The sequence below is a fragment of the Corvus kubaryi genome, unplaced genomic scaffold (assembly GCF_017639235.1).
Source record: "Corvus kubaryi isolate FWS band 111438036 unplaced genomic scaffold, C.kubaryi_AGA036_p1.0 split3-73, whole genome shotgun sequence".
Lineage (NCBI taxonomy): Eukaryota > Metazoa > Chordata > Aves > Passeriformes > Corvidae > Corvus > Corvus kubaryi.
In genome coordinates, this window is record NW_024582091.1 from 47,163,028 (window position 1) to 47,177,497 (window position 14,470).

Sequence of the window (14,470 nt, forward strand, 5' to 3'; positions counted from 1 at the left end):
TGCTCTTCTGCACCTATTCTAGCTGTAGAATTGGTTTAACATGTAGTCCCATAGGAGTATAATAGGATTGGGATATAAAAATGATGCAGTCTTAGCACTGATCCAATGCTGGCTGCTGAAGTAACAACACGTGGCCTGTAACTCCCTGCTTCAATTCAGCTTTTGGTCTAGCCATGCTTACAGGGTCTGTAATTCAGATTCTTAATTACAATTTTTGGAAAGGAGGTGTAATTTGTCAGCCTAGTTCACTGTTCCTTTCAGTTTAGCAGTAAAGTTTTTGATTTCAGAATAATGCATTTTCAGGCTCTTTGCATGCTAGGATCTTCCAGTCTGCTGGGTGTGATACAGTTGAATGTATCCAAGATGGTTTGAACTTATGCAGCAGCTCATCACTGCTGAAACATAAAGAGAAATCCAACAAAAAAAGAAAGGTATTATCTTCTAATAGGTTAATGTCTTGAATTTGATGTGGAGAAGAGGTGGACAAATATCATGGCCAGAGCAAGAAAGAGGGCAGAATTGCAGGGTCTAAGTAGAGTGGAGAGGAAGGCAAGGTATGTTCACTTACTGAAGATTTTGGTCTGTTCAGCTTTCTGATATAGTTTCACCCTGTATCTATAAGCACTTCATTAGTAAAGAAGCATGCAAGGCTGGCTATTACTGCCACAAAGTTAGCTTCATCTCATAGTTTTCTCATAGGGGAAGATTCATGTGATAATTTTATCCTCACAGTGAGTGAGAATAGTGATTGTGGACTTCTGATGGTCTTCAGTGAAGCTAATGAAGCCGGTTCTGTGCTTTCCTGGCTAAGGTGGCTTCTTCACCAGCCTTGTGCCACAGGAGGCAGCTGACAGATGTAATAATGCGAGTTCTGGAGCTTCTCTGTTGGCATCTGGAACTATGAGTGGCCTTTACCCTTGATTTGAAAAGGCTCATAGAGATTTCAGACATATATATTCAAAGGATTTTTTTCTCTACTTTTTTTCCAAAAGAAAGTAGGCCAGAGTATTCATTCTGGAATTACTCTGAAAAGTTGAATGTTAGAAAACTTTCAGTTAGCTGACTAGCCAGCTTTCATTTGTATTGGAGCCAGTAGATTTTTATTTAAATATTTAGAAGTATCATTTGCTTAGGGCACCCTAATGACAGGCCTTAAATATTTTGTTTTGGTAAAACTTTAACTGTTTTGCGTTAGTATTTATTTGTTATTTAATTAAGAAAGAACAAAGAAGATCAGTGAGATGAGTGTTACCTGTGGAGTCCTTAATCTGAATGAGCACAATTCTCTCTTTAGCAACTAATTTTTTTTTTATGCATATAGGTTTTGCCATAAATTATGCTCTTAGTTTGGCAGTCTGATTTATAAGGAAGGTCCTGCTTTTGAGAGATTATCCGTATCATTACCATCCTGGACCAATTATTTAAGTTACTTGAATAGTTTTAGGTAATTTTAATTGATCTGAGTGTAATTTTTTTCTTTGAATATGAATATATAAAAAAAGGAACTTTTTGTATATAGATCACAGACTTGAGAGTGCTTTCTGAAAGGAGTATCTGGAAAGTAAAGGGAATACTTGGAGTTACTCTTCAACTTTTTGGATTTCTTGTAGCTTTTTTGTGACACATGCATTCACTGCTTTGTGAATACCAGAGAAAGTGTAATTCGATCATTGAACCACGTTTGGTAAATACCAGTTCTGTGGGGACAGCCTGTTCTGTCCATGGGGGAAAAACTCCCTGCCAAAATCTAAAAGCTTTCTCTGTTATTTGGTTGTCTGTTATTTTGCTCTAGAAGACTGAAATACAGATGTGTGTTATTTGTGACACAACAACAGCTGTATTTGTGTGAGTTGCTGTAGTGTTTGATTAATAAGGTTTCAGACTACACTTGATGAAATATGGCTAAGTAGTTGAAAACTTCTGATAGATGATTTCGCAGAACTTTTTCTAACATATATTCAGTGAAACATTAAAATCTGATGTGATGCCCATAGCCTGCTCCTGTTAGCAACTGTTTGAATACTTTCTTAAGTCTGGTATACATGAAGTAGAGCTATTTTTGTTCTGTTGTTTGATGCGTTCTTTAACAGTCCAAAGCTACTTCCAGTTTTTCTGTAAATAGTGTATTTTAACGCGTGACTCCTAGGAGGAAGTTGTGTGGTGTCATGGCTATACATGACAGCTAGGAAGAAGTAAACCAACCTGTTTCTTCCACTTCTAGTGCAGTGTACTCAGCTATGGGTTACTGATAATCCATCAAATGCTTTCTGCTATGGCTTTCATGGAAATGGGATCACAGATCCCACCGCCGAGCTTCCAGCTACACTTGTGTGTGGTGTCAAAGGTACATTTTGGTGTGCAGGTAACTGCACTTTACAGGAAAGAGCAGTGAAGACGGAAGGTGGTGAAGTTGTTTTGCTCTTAAATCATACAGTTTGTAACTTGTAATAGCTTACAGACTAGCTCAAAATATTATTGCTCAAGCTATGCTTGGTATCTTTGCTTTTCTCTAAGTAGATAATCTCTCTAAAGCCAGTTTACTGCTCAGAAATTTTTCACTTCTCTTTTGAGTGATGTTTTGTATAAACCAGGCATTCTCAAAGTAGTCAGTGAATCACAGTGAAATGCTATATGAATGTGGCTTCAGCAAGCTGAATGGAGTTATTTTGTGCACATTGTATACAAGTGCTGACAGTGCCCTTGCTATAAATTTTTGCAAAATGTTAATGTTCATCTTAAAGTGCCTGCTTAGCATATGGGGAATCAGAGATTTTGACCCTATGACCTGGAAAAATTCTTGTTTCACAAGTTAGAATTGCTGCTATGTTTTAAAATGAGATCAGCAAAGAGACTGCACTGATAAGAATGTTTGGAAGATGATATGGTTCAGAAATGCAGTGTTTTGCCTGCTGCAATAAAAAAGAAAGATGATGAATGAGCTGGAGTATGATAAGAAGAGAGGAATTGTCTCTTTGGTTGCGTTCCAGTGTGTTAAATTCAGAGTGTGCAGCTCCCTTCCTGGCAGTACGGTGGAGTTCCTGCATGATGGTAGGCAGGACTTGAGTGATGTGTGCATGAAAGCACATCGTGTGCCTTAACTGTGATGTTACTAATATTTTTACTCTTAACTTCCCAGTGTTCTATGATTTTTTTTTCTGCAAAAGTAATGTTATTTTATGCGTATTTAAAGCCTTTACTGAGTTGTCACCATTAATATAGGCTGCTCTGTAGTAGATACATCAACTGTTGAACAGATACAAATGAAAAATAAGTAATGGAAAACAAGATATATTTAAAGAAAGTACTATTTCTAGAGTTTGGTTGTCATTATGTGACTGAACTGGCATTACGGTTACATGTAATTCGGAGTATCGCAACTATTAATTTGCCTTTGGTACAATCATGCTTTTTTGAGGCCTTTTATTCAGTTACTGCGTTGCTCCGGCTTTTCATTTGTAGAGTATGGTGAACAGTACATAGCATGGCTACAAGGGCAAAGACCCAATAGCAATATTCATAACAATGTTATTGTTCATAGTAACCTTACTGTAGCAGGAAATGGGAATTTAAAATACTTTTTTCTTTTTTATTGTTGTTATTGTAATATACCTACTGTCAGAAGCTTCGTTTTAAAATTCAGTAATGAGAATTCCTCAAGCTGGAGGCCTCTCTTGCTGTGTGAAATGTTATTGTATCTCGTTGGCTGAGTTAGAAACTTAGTAAAATATGTTTCCCTCCATGGCCGGAGGAGATTTCGGCAGTGTGCCACAACAACTGCATTCAAAAACACTACCAACAGTGGTGCCCTTGCTGCAGTAGTAACAACCTTTAGAGCAATAGAATAAATGAAGGATGGAGAAATCTCTTGGCTGGTTGGCTCTGTTTTGGGAATTACAAAGAAAACAAGATTAATTTAAGTCTTAGTGCAGAGATGGTAGTTTCCTCCAAATCAGTTTTCCAGACCTGGGTTCTTTTTCTCCAGCTTCTTATTATGGCAAGAGTTAGCCTTATATCCTTTATATTCCCTTAGATTCTTATAGTTAACCTTACACTTCCATCCTCAGTAGGAGGATGGACTGAACTGTCAACCTTTAGACAAGTTCTGGCCACTCACATTGGTAAGTCGGGTGGGGCTATACTGACACCTTTTGAATTTGTTCCATCTGCTTGGCTAAACCACAATTAAGTTACCTACTTACCTGGTTTAATCACATGCAAGAGACATAAAGGGAACAGGGGAGAAAAAAAAAAAGACCATACTTGCCAAATATAAATATCTTCCAAATAGGAACTGTGTATGTTTTGATTGAATTTCAAAGAACTGGAGAGAGTGTCAAAAGAGCAGCTAGACCTGAACTTGAAATGTGTGCTTTGTTTCTTTTTATAGTCGTACTGATATTTGAGAATCAGGTTTTCTTGGAGTAGGACTTGCAGATCTTTGCTTCCTGTATCTTTGCTTTCTGACAGTGGATGCTGCTCTTGCTGGGCTGTGCTGTGCTGCAGTGACCAGGTTGTGCCAAAGTGAGTCACTGTAGACTGGGTTTGCACAACTAAGAATATAGAAATTTAAGTTAAAAAGTAAAGAACGGAGAATGATTCCGTGAAATCAGGGAAATACTTAGAAAACCTTCCTTCCAAAATCAGGAAATAGCCTGTACATTATGTGTGCCTAAGAAAGAAAGAGAGATGCAAATGTCTTAGGATTTTTTCCCATAAATTAATGTTTTCAGTCAAAGAAACAAGAAAAATTCATTGTAATTTTGAAATTATTTGGGACAAGCTTTTTTTGTTTCACAAAATCTCTTTTTTTAATACACTAGGTGTGTTATCGCAATATTTTAGGCCAATATTATATGTGAGCCATTTCTTTCTCTAGGGAAAGATGTAATGCAAATACTAGAAAAAAGGACACGCCATATAATGTGAATAAGACAACAATTGGCATGCCTTGTTACTGCTGGGATTTCTATATGTTTTCTTAATGTAATTGTATGCATTTAACTTGCTATATAGCCTGACTTCAGCAACATCACATAATTGCAGGGGTAAGAAAATTCTAAAGGCATTACTTAACTGCATCAAAATCCAGTTAATTATCCTTGGTTTGGACACCACTGATACAGAATGCATTAGGTCTGAAGGGGCTTGTAAGGATCAGGAAGACCTTTCAGAGTTTCAGGTTGCTCAAAGCTCCACCTAACCTGTTTACCACCAATGAGGGGCACTCACAACTTCTCTGGGCAACCTGTTCCAGTGTCTCACCATCCTCATCACAAATAATTTCTTCCTTATATCCTATCTAAATATATGCTCTTCTAGTTTAAAATTATTACCTCATCTTCAGAAGTTTTTGTCTGTGGCTATGGGCAATTATTAAGATACTTTTGATTGGAAAGTTCTCCCTAAAATGCTGTCATGTCCCGTGATCTCTGATTAGCTTCGTTTCTGGCTTACAGCTGTAGGCTAATGGGACTTCTCAGCATTTTTAGGGGTACTTGCTTTAGTATCAGTATGAAACACAGAAATAAGTCTTTCAAATACCAATCTAGCCATGAGCAAAACCACTGGAAGATTGGGTTACATAATGCAAGTTCTGAGATTTGTAATGCTGTTGTTGGCTTCTGTATTGAACTGCTGAAGTTCAGCTATTTGCCTGGATACAGAGGCTTTCCAGAGCTTCCTGCTGTGAACTGAATAACCCAAAATACGTATCAGAAATTGAGCTACCAGGCAAGCTGCTAAAACATGGCACAACAGGGCTTGTCTTATTTATGTTCTCATACGAACTTTAATGAAATACAGTAATAGTGTCATTGGGAATATACTAAAAGGGCACAAAGTTCACTCTCAGACTTTCCACTGTTGTGGAAATGTGACAACAGGATAATTTTGCATTCAATAATTGTAGGTCACTATAAATGAGAACAAAATCATTATATATCATTCATGTAACTTAGCATTTCTTTAGCCTTTTGGATTCTTTCATCTTTGAATTGGCAATATAATAATGAAATTGAAGGGGTTTTTTTCTTTCATGCATAAATCTTTGAGTTATTACAGTTTCAGACCAGTTGGGTTTGAAGTGTTTCTCTGATGCAGTCTTCTGAGTCACTGGGAAGAGTATATAGTGTTAACAGCACTCTTACTTAGTTCTGAATTGAAACAATGACACTTCTTGCTGTTCTCTTTAGAATGAAAGCTAAGTTTCAGTATCATCGTTTCAGTATGAAACCTACCAATGGTTTTTTACTTCAGTATTTCAATGTGGATTTAAGTCTCTTTGTGCTTGGTTAAATGCAATTTCAGTTTGTTTCCATCTAAATTTATTTCTCCAAGTCATATTCCTGTTTACAAAAAAGAAATCATTAATGTATAATTTTGAATAGGGCTTTACATTGCATCCAGAGATATTCCTGGTCATGTGATCTTCTAAGAACAAAAAGCATCATGTCCTTCCTATGTGCCCACTCCTATACCTTGATGTTCCATGATGGCTCTTGAGCACTAATCATGCATCAGTCTCTTACCGAAAGGTTTAATATCTGGTGTATGTGCTGTCTTGTTTTGGTTTTAAATTGGGAAATCACTGTCAAAAACTACTGCTAAATATCTAGCTTGATGGAAGTTTTGATTCTTATTTCATCAGATGTCTGTTTCATTTATCTGAAGATTTTAAAATGAAATATGAGCTTAGCAAGTGTAAACTGAATCTTCCCTGGGTTCAGTGAAACTATCATGAGACTAATGATTCTAGAGTTCAGACTGACAGCTCTGAATCAGCCAGTCATGCTGGACTGTGGTTTTCAGTGGTGGAGCCAGAAGTCTGCAAGCTCTGCAGATCCAGGTCTATTTGGAATGTGGTTTCATACTATTGAAAAGGGTGTTTGGAGTCAAGCGGTTTTGAGATGGGCTTCTGTGTAGTTAGGCTGCAGGGTAGTCCCCTTTGGCCCAGAGTCAGCTATTGTAGAGGTTCCTGAAGCTCTTCAAAGAACTTGTCATTCACATACATTTTATTGCTGCTGTTGGCAGTAGGTTACTGGCGAGTTCCCTGAACATCTACAGCTTTATGGGGACAACTTGTTCAAAGAGGACTTTGATCTGATTTGGACTGGTCAGATATAAAACCTGAAACTTTACAAACCACGCCAGAGCCAGGTCAGAGCCAGGTTTTAGAATTGTTCTGTATGTGAGAGTAATGGCTGAAAGTCGTGAAAGCAGGGGGATAGCAATAAAAAAAGTAACACTTTCAGGTGCTTGTTACCCTACTTGTTACTGTGGTCACAGCCAACAGGTACACCGAGTTTTGTATCACAAACTTTGCACTTTTCTGACTCTGAGGTGTACTGGACTTCGTTAGCTGTGGCTCTGATTCTTCTTTATGTTGCAGCTTTTACCAAGCTGTCTTCCACTCAATGAACTAGGATGTAGTAAAATATTGGAAAATGTTTAAAACTTTCACAGCTAATGATGTTTAGATATGGAGAAGGAAAGGCATAGGTGGGAGAGAGAGGAATAGGTTATTAAAGTTCTAGTATGTTGTCTTGTAGTGTGTAATAAGCCTGGTCATGCTTACAGGTACTACATTCATAACTGACTGCAACTGAGAAGAGCAGTCTTGGATTTGTTACGTGAAACTTTCGGTGCAATGTTCAGGAGTAGGTGGAAAAGCCAGAGGTACTGGGCATCATGAGAAAGATGCTGAGGACATGAGAAATGGTGTCGTTCCTCTGGAAAGCCCTGGTAAGCCCTACCCTTGAGCACTGAGGGCTGCAGTTCCTGTATTTCAGGGAGCAAATGTTGGTGTTAGAGAAGGTAGTGAGAAGATTTTATTTTATTTTTAATCAAGGCAACAGCTCTTGCCTTTCAAGGAGGCCTTTAGGTGACAGACTTACCAGTTTGGAGAGGTGAAGATTGTACAAGGATTTATTAATGATGCTTGCAAATTCATGCAGGTGGTGAATGCAGAACTGTTATGAAATCCTGCAACTTGGAACTGTGTAGCACTCAGCACCCGTAGGACAAGAAGTTTGAAGAAGTCTAAGGAAGATTTTTTGGTTGATTTTTAATTATTATTTCAACATGCACAGAGTAGTAAACTTCTGGAATTCTTTGCCACAGTGTATTGGAGGAGCAGATAATTTCAGTAGGTTAAGAAAAGGGATTTGATTAATACATCATCATTGAGTCTGTAAAGAGAATAGGTAGCGCACTGCACTCAAGTTTCCTCAATCACACAGTTGTACATACAGAGGGAATGAGAGGAGTGTGCTCAAAAAAGGCTTAGGCTTGCATGTTCTTCCTGAATATTGCTTTTTGTTGCCACTCTTGCAAACAACACTGAGCTAAAATGACCCTTTCTTTGACTCAGTAGGATATTTATGTTCTTACATTAGTGCACATTATGATCAGAGAATCTGTGAGAGATTATAGCATCTAGTTAGAATTAAACTGGTTGTTTAAAAGCATTGCTTCATTTTAGGAAGCCTTTGTATCTTTTTGTCAGTCATCAATCAGAAGCAGATTTTAAAGAAGATACAGTCAAGTGAGTTAAAGAAAAGAAAATGTTTAATCACGTTTCTGTGTAGACTGTCATTGTTATAGGTTTTAGTTACTTTTTCAAGGTTTTTTAATGAGGGCTGGTCATATAGGTGTGGTTTTCCTGCCTCTTTCTCTGATTGGCATTTTTATTGTCTTGAGTTTTTTTCTCTTCCTTCAACTCTTAGAACAGTTGCACTGGAAATAGTGCATATTATTCAAAATAGCAACACCTGCTGTTGACTCAGGAACGTTCATAGAGGATTATCTTTATGAAAGCTTTATGATACAGCCATAGGGGAAATTAAGTATGCAGAAGGAAAAAAAAATACTTGACAGCTTTCTCATATTGTTAGTCTGTGGAAGAAACCTGATACAATCATAGTTGGGGATGTGTAGATTAGTACTTGCTACTTGACCTTCCCTGTGAATTAATAATGGAGTTTTCATTCATTGGGAAGCTGACAAATGGAAGCAAATGTGTAGATGCATAGAAAAAAAGTGAATCTACTTAAAGGTAGAGAGTTTTGATTACATAGGTAAGATTGACATGAAGAATGTTAAGACTGGAATCTTAATGCAGGCAGAATATGTAGTTACTGTGGAGTTCATTAATATAATTAACAAAAATACCCTGACTGGATTATGTAATGCAATTTTAGCTTTGTGTATTTCATTTCCATATGACATCCTACAATTGCCATGAAATGGGCAAGACACATACAAAACATATCGTTGCTTCTAAGGAAGAAAATGCTTCATAAGATTGATAACATTCTTGGGATTTAAATGCTGAGTTTCATCAAGTACTGTATTTAAGATACACGTGGCATTCAGAAATCTTGATTTTTATCTTCACATGTATTTCCAGTGTAACTTAACGGGTAGAGCTCCTACTTTCAGATTAATGTGAATACCTAATAATTCATTGGCTATTTGATAGCAATTAATTGCACTTTCACTGTATTTATCAGGGAATAAAAATGAAGAAAAATAGCATACTTAGGATTTCCTCCTTCTGACATTTTCAAGTTGATGAGATTAATCTTGTTCAGGGGAGACTGGTATGGTCTCTTCTTCACTCAAAGGCTAAGTTGTGATGTAGAGCTTCTAGGGGTCTTGTGAGAACTGTGTGGACAGCAGGGCACATGAGAAGTGTTGCTCTTAAACAGTTGGGTGTGCCTTGGAGTATAAGTGTAGGAAAAATTGAAAATGCCTTCTCAGGTGTCTTAGAGGTGTTTTGATTTCCTCACCTTCAGTTCATCTCCAGTAAAAACGAATTAAAACCCTTTTGACAAATTTCAAAGCTTTCAGATCCAGGTTTCTGTTGTTAACGTACTCTGCGAAGAATACAGGTCAAATCTCAAACTGCCAGCTCTTAACAGTAGCTTGAGGCAACCTCAGTAACTGTAGCGATAGATTTTTCTCTAATGAAACCATATTCCTGAGGAAATTTTTATAGTGATCTGAGAAACCTCATTTTTAATGTGCTTATGCATGAGGTTTGCCAACATGTTGCTGAGCTATGAAAAGGTGAGCTATGCTTTGGTAGAGTTCGCAGAATGACCTGCAGTAAAGGAAGGTGGCTTTGTTTTTAATTAATTCTCTTAAGGGAAGGGGAAAAAAAAATTCAAACGAAACTTTGGTAAAATCCATTAATAGAATCCCTTAATGCATTACCATTACTGAACTAGCAAGAATCAGAAATTCACAGTCAAACAAAACAAAATCTTTTTTTATTTGCTCAACATGAAAAAAAGTACAACTGTAAATAACTAATTTCCCTTGAAAAAGAAATTGTATAGCTGCTCATAGTTTCCAAGGAAATACCTGACAGATTAAACCTCTTTAAATGTTTTATGTGTGCACACTTTTGCTGTGGGACCCATTATAGTACATTGTTATTCCAGCCAGGAGTTTAAAAGACATTATGAAATGTGTTAAATAAAAATTTATTTCTGGAAATTTCTCTTCATAATGAATTTGGAGGAAGAAAAAATACCAAGTTGTGCTTCAAGGTAGGAATTGCTTCCAGGTATGTTCACTTAAAATAAATTTGCCATAGGAACAGACTTTTTCTTTGAGCTGTTCCAGAGGTTGCCATTTTCCTCTGACCTTGCTCATCATTAATTATTTGATAGAAGTCTTTTTGTTTGATCCAGTTCAGTAATGTGTTTGGGGAAAACTCTTACTGATGCTTATTTGCAATTCTGATTTTTTAAAGTTTTAAGGTCATGCAATGAAATCAGGCTTATATCCTTCATGTTCTTGTTTGGATTCAGAATAGTGCAGAGTAGAAATCTGGCAAACAGATTCTTGGAAGTATCACTGTGTAGTAGGTTGAGGATGAGATGGGAAACAAACTGATGGGCTAAAAGTATTCATTTTTTACTTATTTAAGAGATGGATGGTAATGAGTGAAGTATAGCATCTGGTGTTGATAGTATTCTTTAAGCAGAGATAGTAGAGATATTGGTGAAGAACTGTTGAAATGGTTCAAATTAGCCCGGGAAAAACTGAGTAATGTATTAGAACAATTAAATTCTATTAGGAATATTTAATAAACCTGTTTCCATCATCCAGTTCTCACACTTTTTTTTTTAATATGCATTTAAAGCATTAGTGATGTTAGTGTAAGCTTTTAGATTCTGTACTGTTGCTTCTTAATCTCTTTTGCAGAAAGAGTATGGCACTCTGGGGTAGAATGTTCTTGTTTCTACATTTTTTCCCTTACAAAATTACACTAAATTTTAATTTTAAGAAAACAAGTGCATGTTCAGGCTCCCCGACATTTGACTCCATGTAGGCTTTCAGAAAAAGTCTGTTAGGGCTAGATGGGGGAGAAGAGAATTTCATTGTTTTTTGCTGTTTAATTTCTAAATGGTCTTGGTATTGTAGTTTCTCAGAGAACCATACAATTTTGGTTTTGTTATTCTTGGGTTTTTCTTTTTGCCTGCGAGTTGTCAGTGACATAGTTAAGTGTGCAGTCCTGCATGTAGCTGGAAACCAATCTCTTTAAGGAAAGTTGGCCTTACATGCGGTGGGATCTCTTTTATTTTTTTTTCCCCCCTCCATTTGCTAAACACACATACAGTGAAAGTTTCTAGTCTCATGTTTAACAAGAGTGTGCAGTTATAAGTGAGGCAGAAAAGGAAGAATAGGTGTGGAAATTGGCATATAAGAGGTTGGAGGGGTAGGTTGCAAGAGAGCAAGATGGCTTTTTTTGTCTGATGTTCCTTTTTTCCTCAAACAATAGGGATACAAAAATATACTTCTGATTGTAAGGAGACTGATAACACATAAGTAAGTATAAACTGGCAATAAGCTTGCAATGCTTGTTACTGTCAGAGGAGTGGAGATCCTGCTTAGAAGTGGTCTTCTGTGGATAGAGATTCATATATTTATAATGTGATTGCCAGTCTTGTAGACTGGAGAGGAAATTATATTTTGTAAAGAAAGCTGAAAGAAGTGCTGGAAATATTAATATCAGCTATACTTCGTCATTCAAGCAATTCAGTGTAAAGAAACCCTCGATGGAAAGTGACCTAAGGTTAGTCTTAGGTTGAATTATTGGAGTGAAACATCAGAATTGAGGTCTGGCTGAGAGAAGGGCCCATAGAAGTTTCTTAATATTTGTTGGCTTGATGCCTGGATAGGTGTTTGGATAAGATAACAGGAAAAAATGTAGCTAAGTATATGGGGGAAGGTAGAAGGTATTGCTCATGAAAGCATGGAGTGAGGAGGGGAGAAGATAATTTTACTTTTTGGAGTTACCAATGCGCAGATACATGTGAGTGTTGGGGAGCTACTTAGTCCTGATGAAGGAGCCTGAGATAAGTATAGAGGGGGTTAGGTAGTCTCTTTTTTGGTTTTTTGTTGGGTTTTGGTGTTTTTTAGTCATCTTTCTAGTTGCTTGTCTGTTTCTGTTCTCTGTTTAGCAGCCTCTACCAGGTTTTTGTTGCAACTTGCTGCATCTGATTTCCTGTCATTACAGCAGTCTTTTTATAAGCAGTGTCTGTAACCTGCACCATTAATGCTACAAGAAAGTGTTCTCTTGTTTCTGCATTCACTTTCTTAAAAATATTTACAGCCAAATTTTTAAAATAAGCTTTTAGATAGATTACTTTTACAGCATTTTAGCCAGGTGAGTAAAACACAGATCAGATGTGATCAGATTAAAACCACGGAAAACTGTGAGCAATTTACTTACTAGATGTAGCTGAAGTAACAAGGGAGATATAAAAGCTGCATTGATTTGAATTTGGAGAAGGTGAAGGGCGTGCTGGTTACTGTGGCAGTGTTCTGCATATTTCCAAGAGCTGTTCTCTTGAACTCACAAAGGCCGTTCCCAGAATGTTAACTGACCATTAATGGAACTTCAGTCATTATGAGTGCATCATAACTTGAACTGGAATTACTAAGTACAGCAGTTTTGTAAAATCCGCACAATTACCTTTGATATTTCTTGCGGCATGGACTGTACGTGAAGTTGCAGTAGGAAAAAATTAGTAAAGAACAAGAAGTGCAGATAACATTCTAGTCTATCAGCTTCTTTGTTTAGATTTTGTCAGGCATAATTATTTCATTAAATCCATTTTGACAGAATTTATTCTGAGAACACTTGCTTTATAAGTGTTTTGTGGAAGGTCAGTGTGATAATATGTTAAGGTTTGTATTGAAGAATTGTCTCTGATATGTTAAACATGTGTTCTGTCAGAAGAAAGAAGGCTTGAAAAATCATATATTTAGTTAGCACTGGTCCAGCACTATAACAGCCTAGTGTTTGGCGTCTGAATCATATTTCACATTAAGTTGTCTTTGATTTTCATAAACAAGAGAGGCAGTTTATTTTGTGTCTCATACTCATGGTTCTAAGTACTTTGGGAGATGACACATTGTTTACTTTGGTTTCAATAGTTTTCACAGAATAAAGCTTCAACCGGAGCTCCATCATGATACAATTTCCAGGCCTTTTAAGTTGTCTGAGGATCATGCCAATACTCTTTGAAAAAGAACACAGCTAATTAATTCTTCCGGTTACTTAGTATTTCTGGCATAAATGAGCACTGGGATCTCTGTCTCTCTTTAACATTATAAAGTCACATTGAAGGGGTTTTTGTTTGGAATACATAGAAGCAGTATGTAAAACGATTAGTAAATGGACATTACAAGAATAGCTTTATATTGTACTGCACTCCAGTATTTAGATGTTTTCCTTTGTAATTAAACTCTGATATTAATGATTTTAGGAACAGTTATTTTTCCGAGTCACCAGTACTGAATTTTCCTTCTTCCAGTAATTAATTTCTTGAATAGATTTTTCTGATTACTTCTGTAATGCTGTGTTGCCTTTATTTTTATGCCAGAATCTCTGAATGAAGCCAAAATGTTGCTGCCAGCAGTTTCCTTTGCCTCCTGTTGGTACCCTTTTCTTCTACAGTCTACTTACTGGCAGTCTTAGCTATTCAGTCTTGCATTCATGCCTTTTATTTTCCACTGACTTGTATATGTAACTTTCTAACAATATTCTAACAATATTTCGAACAATATTCTGGATGATCCTGAGTTCCATGGCGGACAACAGTGTTGTGTGTCTGTTCCTTAGGCTTGTGTCTGTCAAAGTAACTTTCAGTTCCTTTAAGTTTGCCTCTGGAGATGGATACTGAGTCCTTTTTGTAGTTTCTTGCAACATCAAGAATTGGGAAAAAAACCTTTTCATCTGTCTTTACTAGAGAGGCCTCAAAAAGCCTCATGACCTTGTCACTTCAGTCTTCCTTAAGGTTAATTTGAGTTTGTTAATAATCTTTTGATATCTTTGAGCTCTTTAGTGGGTTTTTCTTCTTGAAGTGATGATTGGAATGAGATCTTCATATTCACATGATATATTTTTCATATGTTACACTGTCAGTGAAGCCATATTTGTTGTGTATTGTAA